General features: G+C 38.4%; 1 protein-coding gene across 8 annotated transcripts in view; it reads right to left on the bottom strand.

Moving 5' to 3' along the window:
* The window catches only part of LOC149201295 (putative serine/threonine-protein kinase WNK11), a 37,681-nt gene that overhangs the window by 1,009 nt on the left and 11,470 nt on the right, over nucleotides 1–25,202 (bottom strand). The window lies entirely within an intron of this gene.

The raw sequence follows: 25,202 nt of genomic DNA on the forward strand, positions 1-25,202 counted from the left end.
AGTTGGATTATTGACAACCCAAGAATTATGTAATAGGTGTAAATCTCTATTGCAGCGAATGCTGTGGAGATTAAAGCATTCTCCTTGATGGTGTTTACTCCCCTACCTCTGAAATTCTTTCTTTCACATCTTCTTCTGCTGCCACTTCTTTTAGGACAATCATGTGACTGACTCTTCCCTTTCTGAGCAAGGCACACTTCTTCTACAGGGGACTGAGTTGCTCTCTTCCTCTTCCTGAATGCTTTCTCTCATTCTGCAAACTTCACCACCGGGGTGTCAAAAGTAATGGATTTTAGTTGCTCACTAGTTTGCAAGGATTCAAGATAGAGCAGTAGGATACAGGGCCTTGACAAAGGCTGTGAGAGAAATGTCCATCTTAACTCCAATAACATCTACATCATGCATGATGGCTTTAACTTTAGAGGCTAGGGCCAAGGGGTCTGTAAAGTTTTGTAGATGTTCTATGCTAAGAGCAATTTCACTTTTCTCACAGTAATCATATAAGTAGATAAGCAAAATGCAGATAGAACATATAAGCAGATCTTACAGAAGACAAATCAGAAACAAGAAAAATGTATGTGTTCGTTTCGGCGGTCAACAGGATGCTTCAACCAGCAAAGTCTCCTTTGGTCAGCCAGCCCAGCATGTGTCACAACAACCCTCCAACCAGTAGATGAGTCAACCCAAGTCAGTTCTACAAAAGTCAACGCTGTCCTGAAAAGTCAACGCAGGGGCAGCAAGCTAAAAGTCAACGCAGTAGCAAAACGGTCAACCCTTTGACCTCGATTTTTGTGCCAGGTAGTACGGCCTTCAAAAATCGAACCTCCCACAAGTTTTCAGCTTGTTTGGACCAAGCGTTGACCAAAGTCAACACTGGTCAAACTTCTGCAAAACCCTAGCAGCAGAAAAATTCTCTTCGTCCTTCCCACGTGTGGCTGAAATTCGTCCTCCAGGTAGCTCGTACTTTTTAGGATGAGAGAGGAAGATGTGAGTTGTGTTGTGATCAAATTCTCTCCAACTTTTCCTGTATATATATCCATCAATGAGGGTGTGTGACACATTTGTTGGGCATGTGAGCCTACATTACAAAACTGGCTGACCTTGCACATATAATTTATTAAAAATAATAAATTCAAAATATAAGTTCTGCTCATCGGATTAAGACTATTTTTATATGGATTTTACACCTCTCAGAAAGAGGAATCCAACAAAAATATTAGCCTCTTAATCTGAGCATCAGAACATGGAGTTTGGACCTAGTTGTCCAAATTTAACAGGGTCACTATCTTTCAACTCAAGGTTGAAGAGTTTGACCATCTATTGAACAACTTTCAATTCTGAATGTGAGTCATATAGCTCTTTCAACTTCTTCAATGCAGCATAAGAATTTGTCATTAAAACTATATGACAACTCACCTCTTCACTTACAGAAGCAACAATCGAAGTATAGGCTTTATTGTCTTTGTTCTCCCTGTTGAATTTTTGTAGCTATGGTCGGTTCTCATAACTATATTTTTGCTCTTGTAATGTAATAAGAATTTCTAAGATAGTTTCTTCATGTCATTTTGATTATTTAGACCTTGAAAAAATTATGTAAGACATGTTCTTCATTTCGGATGTAAAAGAGAAATTTCCAGAAATTGAAATTTGAATTTTTGGCTCCAAGAAAGTCAAGTCGGCCCTCCCTCAAGTCAATTCGACCCAATGAAGAGACACACCCATTCTAGACATGCATACCACCATATAAAGGCATTCAACCTCCTCCACAAAGGCACCATTCAATCTCCTCACAAGAAGACAAGTTCTGGGCATCCAAGCAAAGGACAAGAAGAAGAAGGACGAAGATCTCTCTCTCTAGTTCGCATCTCTCTCTCCAAGAATTCGCACGTGTGACCTTTTTGTTTGGGTAGGCTAAATTTTTGGGCAGGCTGAAATTCTAGGAAGATCTTAGAAGGCCCAAATCTTGAAGAGCATAAGTTTGACTTGGTTTGACTTGACTTGAGGGTTGGAGACCAAGTTTGACCATTATCTTGTTGGCATAGTTGACTAGCAGCATTAGATGTATCTCTTGTTGAACTGAAGAATTTCTCTAAGAAAAGGTTGTTGGGGCTTTTCCCCTAAGTGGGTTTTCCCAAGGTAAATCTTGTGTTCTCTTTTGTGCATTGTGATCTCTACTTTCCTTATGGTTTATGGTTGAATTTCTGAAGTGTAATTGCTTAATGATAAATTGGAATTGTTAAAAGAAATATATCATTAGAAGTAATTATCAGAATTTTCAGAAACTTGTGCTTGGATATATATTGCACTTGAAAAAATCAACATGGTTTCAGAGCTTTGGTAACAAAAGGAACGTTGAGATCACTCTTGAAGAAGCTTGGTAAGAGATCACCCTTGAAACCCTAGATCTACTTGCTTGTCTATGATTATGGGTTCCCACATGAAGGCTGAGAACAAATTAGAAGGAGCTACAAACTTTAGGGCTTGGAAGACAAGGATTGATCTTCTCCTTGCAAAAAAAGGTCTCCTAGGTAGGCAAGGTCACCAACCCAGAAAAATATGAAGAAAAAGCAAAGTTTGAAAAGGATGATATCACAGCCATGAGTATCATTATAGACTCTATCAAGGATCACTTGATTCACTATGTTTCAAGTCTTCAATCTTCAAAGCAAATGTATGATGCCCTAACCAGTTTATTCACTATCAACAATATTTGTCAAGCCATGAGCTTGAAGAATGAACTTCACGATGTTAAAATGACTAGGAATGATACTATAGCTTCATATTTTATGAGGATATATCAACTAAGAGATCAGCTACAAGCAATTTATGAAGGACTTTCTAATAAGGAATTAGTAACTACAACACTCAATGGTTTGCCTGAACCATGGGATGCTTTTGCAGCTGGAGTTTGTGGTAGAAAAGATGCTCCAAAATTTGATGAACTATGGACCAACTGCACTCAAGAAGAATCAAGGCTCACATGAAGAGGAAAGATTCAAAGAGATGAAGGTGATTCTCAAGCATATGTAGCACGTTTCAAGAAAGGTGGAGGAAGAAAGAAGTTTGGTTTTCAAAGAAAAAATGTAGGAAGAAGACTGGAAGAAAGAAGATTTGCCTCTCAAGGAAAGAGAGACATGTCAAAGATTCAATGTTTTCAATGTTACGAATTTGGTCACTATAGAAAATTGTCTAGAAAGATCAGGTGATAGAAAGAGAAAAGAAAAGCAACATGCCTCTACAACAGATTTTGAAGAACTTCCAAAGAGACCAAAGAATGAAAATCCAAGTAATAAAGGATTATTCTATTTCTTTACTCTTACTGGCTTTGTTGCAGATAGTGAGGACTTGTGGTTAGTAGATAGTGGTGCATCAACGCACATGACAGGAGATCAAGACAACCTCGCAAGTTTGTTGGAAAGATGATTAGCACAAAAGGTGGAATTAGGAGACAACAACAGTTATCCAATCAAAGGCATTGGAAAGACATCCATTGAACTACAATCAGGTGGTAGCATTCATCTTAACAACATATTGTATGTACCACGTTTCAAGAAGAATTTGGTTTCTATTTCATGCTTGGAAGATAAAGGAGATAGAGTAGCATTTGTTGATGGCAAAGTTCTTCTTTGGCCCAAGGCTCCAACATAGATTCTACTAGAGTAATTGGAGTTTATGAAGGAAGGTTGTATACACTTCTAAAACAATCTACTGAAGCACTTGTACATAATTATATTAATCCATGTGAGCTTTGGCATAGAAGATATGGTCACCTTCATTATAGAGCTTTCCCTGCCTTAAAATAAATGGTTTCAGGTGTTCCAAATTTGCAGGAAGAGAAGGAAGGAGTATGTAAAGGATGTGTGCTTAGAGAGAATGTCAAAAATCCTTTTCCAAACAGCGAAAGTAGATCCAAAGAAGCTTTGGACTTAGTCCACTCTAATGTATGTGGTCCTATGCCAGTGAAGTCTGTTGGAGGCTCTTTGTACTATGTAACATTTATTGATGACTTCTCTTGCAAGACGTTGATCTACTTCATGAAGACGAAAGATGAACTTGTTGACAAATTCCATGAATTCAAAGCCAAAGTCGAACACTTGGAAGAGAAAGAAGATCAAGATCTTGAGATCTAATAATGGAGGAGAATCTACCTCCAAGGAGCCTGTTGCCTTTTGCAAAGAAGTTGGAATTAAGAGGGAACTGATAGTCCCTTACAATCTACAACAAAATGGAGTTGTTGAAAGAAAGAATAGAACCATTGAAGAATTTGTCAAAGCAATGGTGTATGACCAAGATCTCCCTATGTTTCTATGGAGTGAAGCATCAAGGCCCTTGTCTACATTCAAAATAGAAGTCCTCATTGAATCTTGGAAGACAAGACTCCTAAAGAAGCATTCACCGGACAAAAACCCCAAGTTGGTCATTTAAGAATATTTGGTTGTCCTGTTTATATTCATGTTCCTAAAGATAAGAGAAGGAAGTTAGAGCCTTCAAGAAAGAAAGGAATATTCGTTGGTTATAGTGAATCATCAAAGGCATATAGAATATATATTCCAGGACAAAAACAATTTGAAGTTAGCAAGGATATAGCTTTTGATCAGAACGTGGCTTATTGGAAGCCTAAAGAAGTGGAGTCTAATGAGAACAAAAAACATGAAGCTCCTAAGGAAGGATTTGGTCCATCAAATCCTTCTGAACATCTCGTTGATCATTAAGAAGAGCTAGAAGGGCCAAGCAAACCAATGGACCCGGTTGTTGTCCTGAAATCAAGAAAAGGCCAGCTTGGTTAAGATCCACTTTGCAGCAAGTCGAAGGACATGCAACACCACATGGCTGCTTCAGGGAAAGCAAGAGGCCAAAGAGGTATTCTGGCTATGTAGCATTAATGACTAATCTTATTGATGCAGAATCTTCCACATGAAGAAGTAACCTGCCAGCAAGTTTGGAAGGATGTGATGTTGGAAGAATACCAATCATTATGAAGAATGATTTATGGGAAATTGTGCCTAGACCTTATTTCCAAATCAAACATGCAGTGGATGAAAGCATTGACAAATACAAGGCGAGATTTGTGGCTAGAGGCTTTCCCCAGAAAGAGGGAGAAGACTATGATGAGACTTTTTCTCTGGTTACCAAGTACACTACTAGGTTGGAATTTACATCAAAGGGATGTAAAGGTTGCTTTTCTTAATGGTGTGATTGAAGAAGTGTACTTAGAGCAACCTCAAGGTTTTGAGGTCCATGGTAGAGAGTCTGAAGATTGCAGGTTGAAGAAAGCCTAGTATGGACTTGAGCAAGCATCAAGAACCTGGTATACACCAACTGACAATTATCTAACGAGACTTGGCTTCTCCAAAAGTGATGTTGATCCAAACTTGTACTTCAAAGTCAAGAAGAATGAACCTATGATTCTATTATTATATGTCGATGACTTATTTCTAACGAGTATGGAGCATCTGATTATTCAGTGTAAGAGGGAGCTAGATTTTGAATTTGATATGAAGGATCTTGGTTTGATGCACTATTATTTGGGGCTAGAAGTATGGAAAAAGCCTAGCGAAATCTTTCTTGGTCAAGGAAAATATATTATCAAGATCCTGCAGAAGTTTGGTATGATGGATTGTAAATCAATGTCGACTCACATGGTTACAAACTTGAGAAAGTTGAGAGACATCGAATCTGATTTGGTAGATTCATCAATGTACCTTAAGTTGATTGGTTCACTAATGTATTTAGTTAATACCAGGCCAGACATCTGCTTTGCAATCAACACGTTGAGCCAGTTCCAAGTGGAACTGAGACACAATCATTGGATACCAAAAAAGCACATATTGAGATACTTGCATGGTACGATGGACTATGGTTTGAGATATGTCTCAAATGGTGATATACCACTGCAGGGATATACCGATGTAAAATGGGCAAGGAGCGCTGAAGACAGAAAGAGTACTTTTGGAGGTCGCTTTAGTTTGGGCTCTGCTATGATTTCGTGGATGAGCAGGAAGCAAACATCTATTGCACTCAATAGTAAATACTATCGAGACAGAATATATTGCAACTAACTTGGTGAGTTGTGAAGCAGTGTGGCTTCAGAAGTTACTCGCGGGACCATTCGAGCATGTGCTTGAGCCGACCATGATTTATTATGATAATCAAAGTTGTGTGAAGCTGATAGAGAATCCAGTGTTCCATGATAGATCAAAGCACATCAATATCAAGTACCACTTCATCTGTGACATGGTGCAAAAGGGAGCAGTGAAGCTCCAATATGTCTCCACTGATGAGCAGATTGCAGATATTTTGATGAAGCCATTGTCCCGTGCGAAGTTTGTATACTTCAGAGACAAGCTTGGACTTGTGGAGAATGCATTAGGGAAATTTTGAGGTCTAAAATGGACCTTCTAAGGAAATTATAAAATAATCGTGGAAATAATAAAACAAGATTAGATTACATCATCACATTTTAGAGGGAAAAAAGAAAAAACTACTATTCCAACTCATATTTTCAACTTATCTCCCTATGGGTTTACTCAGATTTCAAGCAAGAACACTCATTGGATGATGAATTTGATTTCTCATCCAAGGAGTACCCATGTTTCATACTTTTGATGGACCTTACTACAAAAAAAATGAGAAATACATGAAAAATGTTTTTCATGTATCACGTTTTTCATGTATTTCTCATTTTTCGTGTAGCAAGGTCCATCGAAAGTATGAAATATGGGTACTCCTAGATGAGGAATTAAATTTTGCATCCAATGAATACTCTCGTTCGAAATTTGAGTAAAACCTTAGGGAGATAAGTTTAAAATATAAGTTGAAAAGATAGTTTTATTATTTTTTAATCTTTTTACCCGAAAAATGGTGAATCATCCTCCATGGTTGACATAATCATCTTGAATCCTATTGGTTCTTATAAAGTTTATTTTGGTTGTACATTGTTCTTAGAAGGCCCATTTTAGATGTCAAAAGTTCTCTAATGCCTCTCTCATTGAAACATAGTACTGATGAGATAGCATCATGCAGTGACATTCTCCTTGTGTCAAGTACTATGACCAATGTTAGGGAAATTATCCCTCTGTCAAGTTCTTTGACCAAAATTAGGGGGAATGTTTTGGTAGAGGACTAACAATCTTCCTGTGTCATGTATGGCCAAAACTAGGAAGAATGGTCCTAGAGGCCCAGAATTACTCTAATAGAGTGTGATCATTCCATCATCAATATCATTAGCATCGGATCCAGAATTACTCAGTTAGAGTGTGGCCTTTGGGGATTCACCATGTGCCAGGTACCAATTGGAATGATGTTGAACCAAGACTAGTCTGTATACCATGTGTCCAGTAGACCAGATTATCGTGACTAGTTGATGCTAATGATGTGCCATGTGTCAAGAGTACCGACTAGAATTATGGAAACTTGTTGATATTGTTGATCTACCATGTGTCACAGATGCTTGACCAGAATTATGGTAGTTTGTTGATGTTATTATCCTACCATGTGTCAAATTTATTTGGCTAGAATTATAGTAGTTGATTGATGATGATTTGTTATAACTTTTTCTTAGAGAAATTTGTTCACAGAACATGTGTCTAGTCATTATGAATACCTCCTTAGCTAAGAGGGAATGTTGAATTTTTGTAGCTATGGTTTGTCTTCATAATTATATTTGTTCTCTTGCAATGTAGAAAGAATTTGTAATACATGTTCTTCATGTCATTTTGATTATTTAGACCTTGAAAGAATTTATGTAAGACATGTTCTTCATGTCGGATTTAAAAGAGAAATTTTCAAAATTTGAAATTTGAATTATTGGCTCCAAGAAAGTCAAGTCGACCCTCCCTTGAGTCAATTCAGCCCAGTGAAGAGACCATTCTAGACAGGCAGACCTCTATATAAAAGCATTCGACGGTCAACCTCCTCCATAAAGGTACCATTTGATCTCATCACAAGTAGACAAGTTTTGGACATCCAAGCGAAGGACAAGAAGAAGAAGAAGGACTAATAGAAGGACGAAGATCTCTCTCTAGCTTGCACCTCTCTCTCCAAGAACTCACATGTGTGACATTTCTAGGCAGCAATTTCTGGATAGATTGAATTTCTGAGCAGTTTTTTGGGAAGGCCGAAATTTTGGGCAACATATTTTGGGCAGGCCAAATTATAGGCAGCTCTGAGAAGGCTGAAATCTTGAAGAGCAAAAGTTTGACTTGGTTTGACTTTACTTGAGGGCTGGAGACCAAGTTTGACCATTAGCTTGTTGGCCTAGTTGACGTATTAGATGTACCTCTTGTTGAACCGAAGAATTTCTCTAAGAAAAGGTTGTTGGGTTTTCCTCCTAAGTGGGTTTTCCCCAAGTAAATCTTGTGTTCTCTTTTATGCATTGTGATCTCTACTGTCCTTATGGTTTATGGTTTAATTTCCGAAGTGTAACTGCTTAATGATAAATTGGAATTGATAAAAGAAAAACTATATCATTAGAAGTAATTATCAGAATTTTCAGAAATTTGTGCTTGTATAATATATTGAACTTGAAAAATCAACACTCCCAAATGGCTAGCTCGTTATCAATTGGCTGCAAGTGCATCTACAAGAACAAGTACAAATCAGATGGCTCACTTGACAAGTACAAATCAAGGCTTGTGGCAAAAGAATTTGCACAAAAAGAATGTGTTGCCTATGAAGAGACTTTTGCCCCCACAACAAACTAGGCCACCATTTGCACTCTTTTTTCCTTGGAAACTCAGAATTGATGGAAAGTTCATCAAATGGATGTCAATACTACTTTATTGAATGGAGGCTTGAAAGAAAATGTCCTCACGTCTCAGCCAATAGGTTTTGTTGTGAAGGGACAAGAACAAAAAGTATGCAGACTCATCAAGTCCTTATATGGGCTAAAACAAGCATTGTCGGCCTCGTATCAAATATGATTGAGCATCTTCAGAACTTAGATTTTAAACACTTTAATCTTGATGATACATCTCTGCTTCTCAAGAAAGTTGCCAAAATTGGTGTCTATCTTGTGGTATATGTAGATGATCTGTTGATAAAAGGGAACAATAAAAACTATATTGCATCCATAAATTAAAGAGTTGAAGAAAGAATTTGAGATGACACATTTGGGCATTGAAGTGACTCAACATCCAAAGTATATATTCCTCTCTCAAAAGAAGTACATTAGTGAATTGTTGAACAGGTTTGGCATGGCTAAATGCAATCCTTTATCCATCCTAATGGAACAAAATGTAAAGCTTACTTTAAAAGAAGGGAATGAATTTAAAAATGCAACCACATACAAACAACTTGTAGGGAGTCTTCTCTACCTCACTGCAACCAAGCCAAATATTTAATTTGTTATAAAAATTCTTTCCAAATTTATGCAAAAGGACATTGGTCTGCTGCAAAAAGAGTTCTAAAGTACTTGAATGGAACTCAAGACTTTGGATTCAAATATTCATAAGTGGATAACTTCACAACTTGGTTAGATATTCTTAATCATATTTTGAAGGAGACAAAAAATAGTGTCTACTTCAGGTCATCTTATGAGTCTTCGATCAAGAGTTGTCTCATGGAGTTCACGCACCAGTAAGTTCCAGCGAATTCCATGATAGAGGTGGAATATGTGGCAATTGGAGAAGCAAAAAAGGAATTGTGTGGCTCAAGAAATTTGTTGAAGACTTATAGGAGAAATAAGTGAACTTTACTCCCCTTCTAATTAACAATATGTCTGCAATCAAGTTGGCCAAGAATCCCAAATTCCATGATCGAACCAAACATATCAACACGAAGTATCATTTGATTCGATATTAGAGGCCAAGGCTATTCATCTAAGACATTGTTCCACAAATGAGTAAATTGCAGACATCTTCACCAAAGCACTTGGAAGAGAAAAGTTTGAAAAAATCATAATGATGCTTGGGCTCATTAACACCCCTTCAGATTAATGGGGGAAATGTTAGACACCTAATCCTTTGGGCTTTGGTAAATATCTTGTAAATATGTAAATAGGGGTAATATGAACAGTTAGAATAGGAACCAAGCTTGGAAAGATGAAGGGTTGTTTCTGTAATGCTATATAAGTCTATTCACATCAATACAAATTAATCCAAAAAAACTGGGAGTTATCCAACTTGGCCTGACAATTGACTTATATACAACAATCCAGCTTAGAGTCTCAACTCCCTTTTATAAGATATGGTTCCCATACAATCCACTTCTATGAATGATGGATTTGTCATTACAAATGGTACGATATATGTACAAAAGAGGTTAAGAAACAAAATAATCTTAGGTTAAATAATGCAACCCTCCTTCAAAATGTTTTAAATTTAAGAGAATTGGGTGTATCGCAATTTGGATCATTTTTTTCATCTCAAAGGTGATAATCTACGAGCTTTGCAAATGAGGAGATTATAAGATTATAATTTTTTTTACCAGATGATTCCAAGGAACACAAGCAAGCAGGAACTCTTATACATGAGATAGTCAATACAGAAGCCATCTTTCAGCAGAGCAACTACAGGTGCATCTATTCTTTGAAATTCAATAATGACTTACACCTAGGCCGAACAGCAAACCCAAATACTAGTGTTGTACAATTATCACAAGGACAAGTGTAAAGTCCTAGGGTGATTTCTTGCCCTTAGACCTCTAATGTTGACTAGGTTTTCGAAATAAATCAGAGACAATTATGTAACAATAGCACACATTCATATAAAAGTGGATTCTCTTCTATGACATAGTCTATGTAATGCACAAATATAGAATTTTTAACAACAATATGGTTCTATAACAAACACCGTAAAAAACAAGGTTGTCTGCCTAATGAACATCAACTTATCCAACCAGTAATCCAACAAGACAGTACTAATTTGCAATGTCAAAAATTTATTCCACTATAACTTATGCTAGTACGAACCACATCCTAGTGTTACTATATGAATTAATTCATTGTGATTTTTGGAGCTTACTACAACAAAAGTCTAAGTCTTCTTCCTGGTGGGTAGCTACAACCCTTAAATACCCGTGTAAGATGCCTTGCCTCCAAACCTTCGCATCAACCCTAGGAAAAAAATCTTTGCTTCTTGACCCAGTCTTGGTTGTTGGACAGATGATAAAGACTTCGCTAGTCTATTTTGGTGATGTGGACAAGAACCCAGCCACAGAGATGTTATCTTTCAACGATTTACCAATGTGCCTCTGCTATTATCCTCAAGTTCTACGGCCATTTAATATTAAATAAATTTAAATATAGAAAGAAAGAAAACAAAAAAAACTCAATTGTGTGTCCATTGTTTTCCTTAGAACCTTGTTAATCCACTTTAAACGTGTCGCAGAACAAACTATTCTTGATATTGCTTAAGTAAGGAAATCACAGAAAATTGCTTCCTCCTTGCCAAACCAAAAACATAGATGCTTCAAAGCTATTGTTGTGCCTTACAAGGTAAAAATCTTCAATCCTCAAACCCAACCAGAATTGTTCCAAAGACCTGACAAAACAAGGAAAAGAGTGTGTCTAGGTAGGGTGATCACCTCCACTGAAGCTCATCAAGAAAAAGTGGTCTTAAACCCACAAAGCCTTATCACAAGAAAATAGAGATATCAAATCCAAATCGTTGATCCTAAATGACTCCAACTCTGCGTTATTTATAGATTTCTCCATGGGGTTTCATCTAATGTGAGGGGTTCCAAGTGCAACCCCCAAATTTGGGCTTTTTTCCCCAGCCGACTCAAAATCTACCCAATGTTGCCCCAAACATTGGATATTTGGGTTTCCCCTTTTATCAAGACTATAGCTTATGGGGTTGGATAGGCTATTTTGTCCTCCCATGAACAATTAATCCATTAGGGGATGACCATAATGCAATAGTGGTTGTTCCCTCTTACTGGATCATAAGTGGAAAAAACACAGTTGTATATTACTTTTGATGTAGATTTTATTTCTCTTGGTGTAGCAACAATCTTCCATGGTACTAATAATAAGTGGCATAAATTGATCCCTTTGTTGGAGATAAAAGCTTGCAGTAATTTCCTCATGACGCCTATATTTGATTGTTGTCTTCACATCACTTGCAAGTGGCTTGTTTTCTTTTTTGTTTTCAGAGATGAAAAACCTCCCATTCTTATTGACCAAACTTTTCTTTTTCATAGCATTTCTTATCCAAAAATAATTTGCAGCACAACGAACTACAACATCACTTATATAACAGAGTTTGGCATATAATTCAAGGACATGGGATCCTCCTAGAAAATCAGCAGCCTTTGCTTCCTAACCCCGTAAACAGTGGCTCTTATATGGAGCAAAAAATTTGTGCGAGTAGAACTTAGCATTTTTATTGTTTATTTCCATTGCCACATACTTGTATTCATGCTTTTGGTGGTGCTTCTTATAGTCAATGTACCTTGTGTTTCCTCCTTTTATAAGATTGCCCTCAACTTCAGAAGAGTTTGTTGATGTGATCAGATTTCCTTTGGGGTCCTTGCCACATGTCTTTGACCTATTTTCGCCCTCTTTCTATTCCATATTTGTGTGATTTATGATTTGATGGTGAAGCTCCAACATGCCTTCAGCTGGTATGTCATGTGAAGTTCTAATGAGATTTTACCTGAGTGCTATCCAGGGACAAAATATATATGATCTTCATAGAAGATGATCTCATCATCTATCTTGTACATGTCATCATGGTTGAGTACTTCCAACAATTCGCAGGAAAACTTATTTTTGGAGTATTCCACTAAGTGGGCTCTCCAATCCCTTAAGAATGTGCATAAGTCAAGTTCAGCATTCTCTTTGCACCCCATCTCATAAAATTGTAAGTTGCTACTTGATGATTTGGGGCTTGTATTTCTATAGTTTGTCATGCAAGTGACTTTGCTTTGCTTGGGTATGACCTCCATTTGCTTGGTTGTTACAACTCGAGGAGCACCATTGGTCATGCCTCTTAGTACCTTGTTGCCATTTGGGTCTCAAAATTCCATCTCCATGTCTTGGTAGTTAATTACAACTCTCTCTAGTGAGTACAACCATTGTACTCCTAGCACCACATTAGTATCTGCCAATTCTATCACATAGGAATCATCAGTAAGTGTATACTTACCTAGTGCGATGCTCAAAAATGAAACTACCTGTGTGCATGTCATATGATACCCATCAATTGCCCTCACTTCAAAGTCTTGGGCAGGGATGCCTCTTCTTGCCACCACAGTTGCACCGATGAAGTTGTACGTTGCTCCACAATCAATCAATGCTATGATTAGTTTCCCTTGTATAGCACCCTTGATTTTGAAGGTGTGATATTTAAGGACTCCTGAGAGAGTGGCAATAGTACCTCCTTCAATTCTCGAATGTGGCTTCTTAGCCTCTTTCAGGGATGGTGCTTCTTCAGAAATGCTAGGCTCCTTGCTTGGTGTCTATGTTGTATCACTCTCATTGTCACTATCGAGAAGTTCTTCAATGTAGTGAATCTTTCCCTTTTCACAAACATCGGTGATCAAGTTCCCATGGTTTTTTACAAGTGAAAGAGAGCTTTCTTCTAAGCTTATTTCGAGCTTCTTCATCCAACCAATCCTTCTTAGTTTCATCATTCAAAGATGTCCTCTTGCCCTTATCTTTTGGAGGGACTTGTGGTATGGGTGGAGTCTTCACTTTTGGTGTTGCACCTCCCATATCTCAAGTCTTGGTGATGGCCTCCTATAATGTGGTAGGTTTGAAGGCCTTGACCCATTCATGTAATGGTTCAATGAGACCTTCTTTGAAGAGAATGACCCGCCTATGCTCCGAGAGGCCTATCACAATTACTGTTGTCCATTCGAATTCTGCAATGTACTCGTCTAGTGTCCCTGTCTGTTTGATTTGTGCCAATTCTCTAAAATGTATATCAGGATCCTTCTAATCAAAATGCTTTATCAACCTTTGGGTGAACTCCATATAAGATGTTATGTTGGAGTGTCCAAAGGTGCCCAATCCATGGTACCACCATTCATGCGCTTCCCCTTCCAAAAGTAAAGTGGCAAATTGGGTAATATTTGCTTCCTACATGGGATTAAGTCGAAAATAGGTGTCCAGCTTTTGTAACCAATCCCTTTCTGAGCATTTTGACGACCCATCAAAAGAGGGCATGGGCAGTGTTCCCACCTTGCGCATCAAATCCTAATTTCGTTGTTCCCTGAGTCTCTTTTGGTATTTTATGTTGTTGTATTCTCGGAAAGATATGGCTTCTCATGTATTTTCTTCTAGTGTTGCATACTCCCAAATGTACTCATTAAAGAGTCCAACTTATTCTGCTACTCCTTGAGTTGTGGTTGGATGATTGTCCAAAAACAGAGGAAATGAGGGTCTATGGTTACTTCCATTGGTTGCCCTGGCATTACACAGTGCAAAAGTATTGATTGTGCGAGGATTATGTGTTAAAATTAGCAACTAGGGCCAAATTCCACCTTGGGACAACTCATATGATGGAGATGCTTATTGCATTGGATTCCTCTTTTCGAGATGTCCAAGATTGATATAAATATCATCTCATTCAGACAAGCAAAAGTGTGATTTTGAATTTATTCTCTCTCATGTACAAATTGTTGAGGTTGGCCTCAAGCTTGATGTAGGCTCAAGAAGCCCAATAGATGTGTCTCTTCACCCACATCAAAGTGTATAAATGGAAGACACCTCTCTCCTCATTTGGACATCATTCACTCAACCATTATTCTCCCTCTTCAACAGATTGGTTCGTACAGCTAAGGGATCTTCTCTCTCTCTCTCACACATGTGGCTAGGAGGACGGTTTTTCTGAATTGAAATAGAACAGAGTTTTTTAGACTGTTGACCAACATTGACCCTTGTTGTTTTGACCAAAGTTTGACTGTGTTTTGGAGGCAGAATTTCGCTCTCTTGAGGCTGTATTAATTAGAACAGATTTCGAGGTGTTTGAGACTGCTTGACCAGCATTGACCATTGGGATGTTTGACCACAAAGCTAACTTATGTTTGGCGAATTTGACCAATGTTTGAGGGCTTGTTTTGAGTTGAATTTGACCCTTGATGGAGGCCAAATTGATCTGCCTTTGACCAAGCTTCAAAGGAGGTGACTTGCTACTGATTTGACCAGCGTTGACTTTCTGGTTAGGGCTGAAGTTTGACTGTAGTTGACTGCAGAATTTGACAAGGTTGATTTGACTTTGTATTAGGCTAGTCTATTTGACTTTTGTACTCTCTCTCTCTCTCTCTATTGAACTATTGAATAATAATAAGAAGATTTGATCAAAGGGTTTTCCCCACATTGGGGTTTTTCCTTAGCATCCGCCAAATCTGGTGTCCTCTTGTCTTGGCTTGTCTTTTGCATTTGTTTTTATGTTCTATCTGCATTTACTGTCAATGTGATTAATGGTTGATGTGATTGTTACTGGAAATAATTGGAAATTGTTATTACGCTGCTAAGGAACATTTACGTAAATTGTGCTAAGCATAAAACATACCATTGTTATCTAAAATTAACATGGTATCAGAGCTCAAGTGAAGACAAAGCCCAAGCAAGTGAGAAAAGCAATCAATAAGGAAAGTTTTTGAAGATAGCCTCAATGACGACTACATCTTAATTCAAATCTGAGGACAAGCTTAAGGACAAATCCGACTATCATGCATGGAAGATGTCTCTGGATTTGACTTTGGAAGAAAATGATGCTGTGGACTATGTCAAAGGGAGGGTGGAGGAGCCTCCTTCAAATCACTCGCTGCTACAAAAACAAAGGACAAGAAAGGTGAAGTAAAAGCTAAGAAAATTATTTTTTATTCTATTCACAAACCTTTGGTTGCCTATATCTCTCATTTGGAAACATCTAAGGAGATGTATGACAAGATGGTTGGGATGTTCAAAGTAAATAATGCAAATCAAGTTCTCTTTCTCAAGAACAAGTCGAAAGACATCAAGTTGGATAGAAGAGAGTCCATTCAATCCTACTTCATGAGGATTACCGAAATCAAGAATGATCTCCTATCTATTGGAGAAGTTGTTGGTGATAGTGAGCTCACTCTTATTGCACTTGGACGCCTTACAAGAGAATGGGATGTGTTTAACACTACCATCCTCAACACTGACAGGATTTTGGGATTTAATGAATTATTGGCTAGATGCACTCAGGAAGAAATAAGGATGATGGAAAGAGACAAGCCCTCAAAAAGAAATAATCCTACCGCCTTCTCTGCTCATGCTATAAGGAAGAACAATGCTAGTCCAAGAAAACAAGGCCAAGGGTTTAAGCTGAGATTCAAAGAAGGAAGAAAGGGGAGATGCTTCAATTACAACAGGTTAAGCCACTTTGCTAGAGAGTGTCCTCACAAGAAGGATACTCCAGGGGATGATGAAACAACAACCACAACAGCTACAAAGGCAATGGCAATCAAAGGAACAACAAGTTCAACAACAAAGGAAAGAGGAATGCTCCCGATGCTCGATATGAAAATGATCGTCCTCCTAAGAAGTCGAGAAACTCCAGGTATAAAGAAACTAATGTTGTAAATAAGCAAAAAGAATTTTATCTTATTTTTGCCCTCACCACCACTTCTCCTCCAAATACATTAGATCATTGGTTGATTGATAGTGGTGCGTCAAGGCACTTCATTGGGTACAAGGAGGCCCTCTCAAACTTTATTGAAAAGAAAACAAATATGGAGATCATACTTGGGGGCAATGCTACCTACCCCCTGAAAGGGATTGGGATTGTCACTCTTCACTTAAATCAAGGTCAAACCCTTCATTTACAAGAAGTGTTGTATGTACCTGGTCTAAAAAAAAGTTAAAACCTGGTCTCTATTTCTGCGATGGAAAATAAAGGTTTCAAGGTGACATTCATTGATGGGAAGGTACGTGTTTGGCAAAGGAACCGAAAGATGCATTTACACTTGGATTTAGGGTTGAAGGTCTCTATTGGGTTGGAGGAAGTCCTTTGGGAACAATGACTTGTGATACTTCTCTTCAATCTAAATTATGGCACCGAAGATTTGCTCACCTTCATTACAAAGCCTTACCTGTTGTAAGGAAGATAGTCACAGGTATGCCCGAATTCAACTTAGATCATGAGGGAGTTTGCCAAGGTTGTGCAGCTGAAAACATACAAGGGGACCATTCCCCTCAAGTGAAAGTCAAACTACCGATATTCGTCAATTGGTCCATTCTGATCTAATATGTTGCCAGTGACATCTTTGGGAGGATATTTTTACTATGCAAATTTTGTGGATGACTTCTCTCGCAAAACATGGATCTATTTCTTAATGAAGAAGGATAAAGTGTTCAATTGATTCCGCTCTTTCAAAGCCTTGGTCGAGAATCAAATAGGTAAGAAGATCAAAATATTGAGGACCGATAATGGAACCGAATATGAATCAAATGAATTCAATGACTATTGTAGAGAGGTTGGCATTAAGAGGGAGACCACTACTATATATACTCCTAAGCAAAATGGAGTTGTCGAAAGGAAGAATTGAACTATCATAGAAGCCACCCGTGCCATGCTTCATGACCAAGGCCTACCGAAGTTCTTATGGGGAGAAGCTACCAACACCGTTGTGTATGTTCAAAATAGATGCTTGCATCAAGCATTGGACTTGAAGACACCCAAAGAAGTTTTCACTAGTAAGAAACCTAATGTTTCTCATTTTAGAGTTTTTGGTTGTCCCGTATATTTTCATGTGCTGAAAGAGAAAAGAAACAAGCTAGATGCATCTGGGAAGGAAGGAACGTTTGTGGGCTATAATGAAACTTCGAAGGCATATAGAAACTATTTGCCTGGTCAAAGAGAAGTGGAAATAAGTCATGATGTCACTTTCGATGAAGATTCTGCCCTTGGGAAAGTCTGAGACCTTCCTATCCCTACGAAGGACAATGATGAAGATGCAGGAAAGCAAGATGAATCTTCGACAAATGACCCCATGCCCGATGTTGAAGGTCCAATGGATCCCATTGATCTACCTCCTAGTCATCCCTCTGCTTCAAGAAAAAGACCTTTGTGGCTCAAAGATACTCTTGAAGATGCTAAGAGACATGTTGCACCAAGGGGACATTTCGTGAAAGCAAGAAGTCAAACATGTACCAAGAGTACTTAGCTGCTATGAGTACCATAGTTCAATCTGAGCCATGTACATTCGAAGAAGCCGTGAAGCACCAAGTCTGGAAGGATGCGATGAATAAGGAATATGAATCAATCATGAAGAATGATGTCTGGGATGTGGTTCCTAGACCCAAGGACAAGTTTGTGGTCACTTCAAAATGGCTTTACAAAATCAAACATGGAGTTGATGGGAGTGCTGAAAAGTTCAAGGCCAGGTTCGTTGCTCAAGGCTTCTCTCAAAAGGAAGGAGTAAACTATGATGAGATATTTGCACCAGTTGCCCAATATACCACTATTCGTTCGATGATAGCCCTTACTGCCTCTCAAGGATGGAGCCTACACCAAATGGATGTTAAAACTACTTTCTTGCATGGCTTGCTTAAGCAGGAAGTTTATGTAGAACAACCTGAGGGGTTCGAAGTTCAAGATCGTAAGACATGTATGCAAGTTGAAAAAAGCTCTCTATGGGTTGAAGCAAGCCCCTAGGGCTTGGTATGAGAGGATTGATAGCTATCTTATGAAGCTGGGATTTACAAGGAGCGATGTTGACTTGAACCTATACTTCAAGATTGAAAAGGATAGGCCTCTCATTCTGGTCCTTTATGTGGATGATCTCTTTCTAACAAGTGATGACCCCTCATTTATCAATGCAAGAGGGAATTGGATTCCAAATTCGAGATGGTGGACCTAGGAATGATGCACTACTTCCTTGGGCTAGAGGTCTAGCAAAAGCCATGTGAGATTTTCTTTTCTCAAGGAAAATACATTGTGAAGCTGCTTGAGAGAGGTGGGATGGTGGATTGCAAGTCCTTGTCTACTCCGATGGAACTCAACTTCAAGAAGCTATGTGTTAGTGTTGTTGGGCCTAGATTAGTGAACCCTTCCGAGTATCGACAACTTAGGGGGCCCTAATGTTCTTACTAAACTCTCGTCCTAACATATGCTTCGCTATGAAGACGTTGAGTCAATTTATTGTCGAGCCTCATCGCATTCTTTGGATTGCAACTAAGAAACTCTTGAGATATCTTCGGGGCACAATCCATTATGGACTGAGATACACTGTCGGGAATTTAAGGTTGCATGGATATACAAATGTTGATTGGGCTGGCAGTGTGGTGGATCATAAGAGCACATCTAGGTGTTGCTTCTCTCTGGATTTTGCTTCAATATCTTGGATGAGCAGAAAGCAGAAATCAGTTGCTTTAAGCGCCGCCGACGATGAATACATTGTTGCTAGTCTGGCCTATTGTGAAGTTGTTTGGTTGAGGAAGCTCTTCAGTAAGCTATTTGAGCACATGTTATATACCATAGTGATCTTCTACGACAACCAAAGTGGGATTCTCCTTTCGGAAAATCCTATGTTCCACGACCACTCCAAGCACATTGATATCAAGTACCACTTTATCGGGGATATGGTACAACGGAGAGCAATAAGGCTCCAGCACATCAGGAGGGATGAGCAGGTCGTAGACATTCTCACAAAGCCTTGGAGCTCCTAAGGGCTTGGGGTACTTCTTGGAGCTATGAGCAACCATAGGGTGAGTGGTTCACCTTCCCCTAATTGTGCACTATGTACAGGGTGAGTGGTTCACCTTCCCCTATGATACCCCATGATGATTGACATGTGTGTAGGGTGAGTGGTTCACCTTCCCCTACAATTGACATATGCATAGGATGAGTGGTTCACCTTCTCCTATGGCATATGAGCGAGATGAGTGGTTCACCTTCTCCTATTGATGCCCTAGCACACATCCTACCCATGATGTTCAGGATTCATGGTAAGTACCTCTCATCTTGCCAATGAGTTGGGAAAAGTGGTTAGGGACCATAGCACCACCGATGGATGCTTCGTGTACTGTCGTACTCCCTATGACTAGGATGCATGGTGTTCAACAACTTGATCTGGGATCAAGGACTAACTTCTATCAATGGAGAGTGGTAAGGTCTTGTGACTCACTCTCGATCACTTCTTCTTCATTATTACTTCATGGTTCAGCAAAGCAGACCAGAGCAGATGGTACATGGCATGATGATGACAAATGGATTGGTAGGTGGAATTCTCCCTAGTTGAGAGGGTGTGTTAAAATTACAAACTATGGGCAAATTCCACCTTGGGACAGCTCATATGATGGAGATGATTATTACATTGGATTCCTCTTTTCGAGAGGTCCAAGATTGATATAAAGATCATCTCATTCAGACATGCAGAAGTGTGATTTTGAATGTATTCTCTCTCATGTACAAATTGTTCAGGTCAACCTCGGCTTAATGTAGGCTCAAGAAGACCAATAGATGTGTCTCTTCACCCACATCAAAGTGTATAAATAGAAGAGGACTCTCTGCTCATTTGGACATCATTGACTCAACGATTCTTCTCTCTCTTCAACAGATTGGTTCGTACAGCTAAGGGATCTTCTCTCTCTCACACGTGAGGCTAGGAGGACTGTTTTTCCAGGCTAAAATAGAATACAGTTTTTCAGAATATTGACCAACTTTGACCCTTGTTGTTTTGACCAAATTTGATTTTGTTTTCGAGGCAGAATTTTGCTCTCTTGAGGTCGCATTAATTGGCACAAATTTCGAGGTGTTTGGGATTGTTTGACCAGCGTTGATCGCTAGGATGTTTGACCACAAAGCTATGTTTGGGGGACTATTTTGGGTTGACTTTGACCCTTGATGGAGGCCGAATTGATCTGCCTTTGACCGAGTTTCAAATGAGGTAACTTGTTGTTGATTTGACTAGCATTGACTTTCTGGTTAGGGTTGAAGTTGGACTGCAGTTGACCGCAGAATTTGACAGGGTTGATTTGACTTTGTGTTGGGCTAGTTGGGCTAGTCTATTTGACTTTTGGACTCTCTCTCTACTGAACTATTGAATAATAATAAGAAGATTTGATTAAACATTTTTTCCCTAGCATCCGCCAAATCCGGTGTCCTCTTGTCTTGGCTTGTCTTTTGTATTTGTTTTTATGTTCTATATGCATTTATTGTCAATGTGATTAATGGTTGACCGTTGATGTGATTGCTACTAAAAATAATTGGAAATTGTTATTGAGTTGCTAAGGAACATTGAAGTAAATTGTGCTAAGCATAAAACATACCATTGTTATCTAAAATTAACATTATGGTTGTTGCCCCTTTCAATGTTAGTCCTATTACCAGCATTCAAACCATTAGTCATATTATTACCCAGGTCGTTTATGGCATGTATGAGTTGTGTCATTTGCTCTTGTCCCTGTTGCTACCCTTGTATTAAAAAATTAGTTATTTTTGTCTACACATGAATTAGCACATGTAATAAATTACTAAGATCTAGTCCTCCTCCTCTTCCCTATCCCCCATGGTTGTACTGCAGTTTTCTTTTCTTTCTGATTGTAACATTATTGTATCCCCTATAAGTATACAAGGCTCATACACTCACAAGCTAGTAGGATTTACCGCTCTGATACCACTATAAGGTCCTAAGGTGATTCTTTGCCCTTAGGGCTCTAATGTTGACTAGGTTTCACCAAATAAATCATAGAAGATTTTATAACAGCAGTACACATTCATATAACAGTGGATTTTCTTCTATTGAATGCACGAATATAGAGTTTTAATAAGAATATGGTTCTTTAACAAACACCATAAAAACGAGGTTGCCTACATAATGAACATCAATTTATCCAACCAATAATCCACCAATATAGAAATGATTTGCAATGTCACTTATTTATTCCACTGTAAGTTATGCTAGTCTTAACAAAATCCTAGTGTTACTATACTAATTAATTCATTGTGTTGTTATGAGCTTACTGAAACAAAAGTCCAAGTCTTGTTCCTGGTGGGTAGCAATAGCCCTTAAATACTTCGTTGCTTGACCCAGTCTTGTTGGCTAGATAGATGATAAAGACTTCGCTAGTCTGCCTTGATGCCATGGACAAGAACCCTACTTTTTCGTTCAATAACTTCACTGCCACAAAGATGTTGTCTTTCAATGCTTTACCAGTGTGCCTCTGCAATTCTTCTCAAGCTCTGCAAGATGGTTTTGGCCTGCGGTTGCGGCCAATAAAAAAAGCTCAAATGCGTGTCTATTGTTCGCCTTAGAACCTTGTTAATTCACTTAGACATGACACAGAATAGAGTATTATTGATATTGCTTAGGTAAAGAAATCACAGAAAATTGCTTCCTCCTTACCAAACCTAAACAGAGATGCTTCGAAACTATTGTTGTGCTAGACAAGGTAAAAATCTTCAATCCTCAAACCCAACCAGAATTTCTCCAAGGACATGTACCAAAACAAGGAAAAGAGTGAGTCTAAGTAGGGTGGGATCAGCTCCACCGAAACTACACAGAAGGATTAGATAGGGTAGGATCACCTCCACCAAAGCAAATCAAGGATAAGGGGTTTTAAACCCACAAAGATATCAAATCCAAATCGATGATCCTAAATGTCTCCCACTCTTCTTTATTTATAGATTTCTCCATGGGGTTTCATCTAATGTGAGGGGTTGCAAGTGCAACCCCCAAATTTGGGCTTTTTGCCCCAACTGACCCACAATCTACCCAATTTTGCCCCAAACATTGGATAATTTGGTTTCTCCTCCTTTATCAAGACTATAGCCTACGAGATTGGATAGGCTATCCCATCATCTCGTGTGCAATTAATCCATTGGTGACATTAACAAACCTCAGACTGACCCTAGAGGAATAATAAATAGCAATGTTACAAGACTTGGAATTAGCAAATTGGCTCAACAAAAGAGCAACGACTTTGAATTGAATTGGGAATAAACCAGGAAATACTCTACAAGTACAAAAATAAAGATACGAATAAATGTCCAGTAGTGATGGTGGATGTCATTTGCAGTCAGGTAGAGAAGAAACTGCTCAAACAGGCAGAAAAAAAAAAAAAAAAATGAGAGAACCCACAAAAAATTGCTTTTATAGACAAACTGGCATGATCTGTCCTTGACTCACAATTTGAAATCACGATTACAATGTCTACTGAATTCATGAATTTGACTTAGTCAACATGAATTTGAATCAACCAACTTTCAATTGGCTCATTTTGTTGATTTTTAATGTACCTTGGACAAATGGTTTCCCATGGGTTAGTCTCTACCTAGGGAAAAGTGTCCTGGCATGATCTGTCCTTGACTCACAATTTGAAATCACGATTACAATGTCTACTGAATTCATGAATTTGACTTAGTCAACATGAATTTGAATCAACCAGCGTTCAATTGGCTCATTTTGTTGATTTTTAATGTACCTTGGATAAGTGGTTTCCCATGGGTTAGTCTCTACCTAGGGAAAAGTGTCCAAAATAATTATTTTCCTAAGTGTGACTTTATAAAGTGAAAGTGACTTTATAAGTGGTAAAGTCAATGTTAAATTATAAAGTGAAAAGTGACTTTAGACATAAAGTACAATGTGGCTACTTTTATTTAATGGGTGAGTTAGAAAATAGAAAGTGAGAATTAAATGCACATTTATTCTCATCCCTTGATCTAAATGAATCTGAGCCATTAGATCTTAGGGTTGCCCAAAAGTAATTTAGGGAAACAAAAGGGGGAAAAGAAAAGAGACACTGCATTCATTCTTCATGAGCAGATTGGAGAAAGGAGGTTGAGAGCTGGAGAAAAGTTCTAAAGGAGAAATTTGTTGCAGCAAGTTGAAGGAGTGATTTTTGGGCAAAGCTGGGCACAAAAATCGAGGCATAAAAGACAACATAAGGTATAGTACGAATAACATTTAATGTTGTGAGTTGCATGCTAAACGAGAGAAGTTTTTGAGAAAAAAGGAAAAAAAACGGTACAGTCCGTACATTCATATCCGTACAGTGCATATTTTCAACTTCAAGTGGGCACAAAAATCGAGGCAAAGTGGGCATGGTTTTCAAGGAGTTTGGCTAAAGAGATAAGTTGTATTTTGCTATTTTGTTTTGTTTACAAATGTATTTTTCCTGAACTTGAAAGATAAATAAATTTGAAGAGCTCTCTAATAGGGTTTCCCCGGAGAAGATCGAAGGGGTTTTGCCTGGGTCTAAGTTGACCAAAAATCTATGTGTATTTTTATGTGTATTGCTGGTCTATTTATGTCCATATTTATTTTCAGCATGTGTTGACAGTCCCATGTGTTTTAATCTAAAAAATTTATTTCCGGAATTTTATATGTTGAATGGGAAAGGGCATTTAACTGAATGGGAGTGATAAGGTGAAATTAAAACCAGGTTGGGATTGCAGGAAACTTTTTAGTCATCAAATTTCAACATGGTATCAAAACTATAGGCTGAAAATTGCAATTTGAATAGCAAACAATAGTTTGGGACAGCAAACAGTGATTTGGACAACAAACTGAATTTTTGGACAGCAAACTGATATTTTGGGACAGCAAGGTGAAATTTCACACAGATTGAACTTTTGGGACAGCAAAGTGTGTTGGAAAGTTCATTTCTCCATTCTCTTGGTTTTGTAAATTTTGGACAGCAGTCATGGCCATGTTCTCAAGGATAGAGGACAGACTGGATGGGATATCCAACTATGTCATTTGGAAGGACAAAATTCAGATAATGTTTAAGAAGGCAACAGTTTGGGATATAGTGCGGCAAGTGGTTGTACCTCCTATTGCTGCAGATGAACTTGCTGAATTCACAAAAAATAATGCAAAGGCAAAAAGGATTCTGATGGACATTCTGAAGGATCATGTGCTTCCTCAAGTGAGAGGAAACACATATGCATATCAGATGTGGATAGCTCTAACCACTCTCTTTCAAAATACCAATGAGAGCAAGAAGATGGTACTCAAAGAACAATTGAAGAACATTAGGATGACAAAGGTTGAAAGTGTAGTTCAGTATCTTGGAAAGGTCAAACAGGTAAGTGATGATTTGACTGTTATTGGTGAGGCAGTTGCACCCACAGAGTTAGTCAGGATAGTTGTAGCAGGACTTCCTAAGTCTTGGGAGATCTTTGGAGATGTTGTTACCTCTAGGGGGGGTCTTCCCAATTGGGACAGATTTTGGGATGATTATGTGCAGTATGAGATACAGAAGACTGACAGTGGTGGGGTGAAGATAGCAGATGAGGAGGATGTAGTCTTGACAGCCAAGGGGAAGAACAAAGGGAAGGCCA

Source organism: Pinus tabuliformis, chromosome 2_1, assembly GCF_031772625.1.
Source record: "Pinus tabuliformis cultivar Carrire ecotype Pingquan chromosome 2_1, CPIR1, whole genome shotgun sequence".
In the NCBI taxonomy this organism is placed as follows: Eukaryota; Viridiplantae; Streptophyta; class Pinopsida; order Pinales; family Pinaceae; genus Pinus; species Pinus tabuliformis.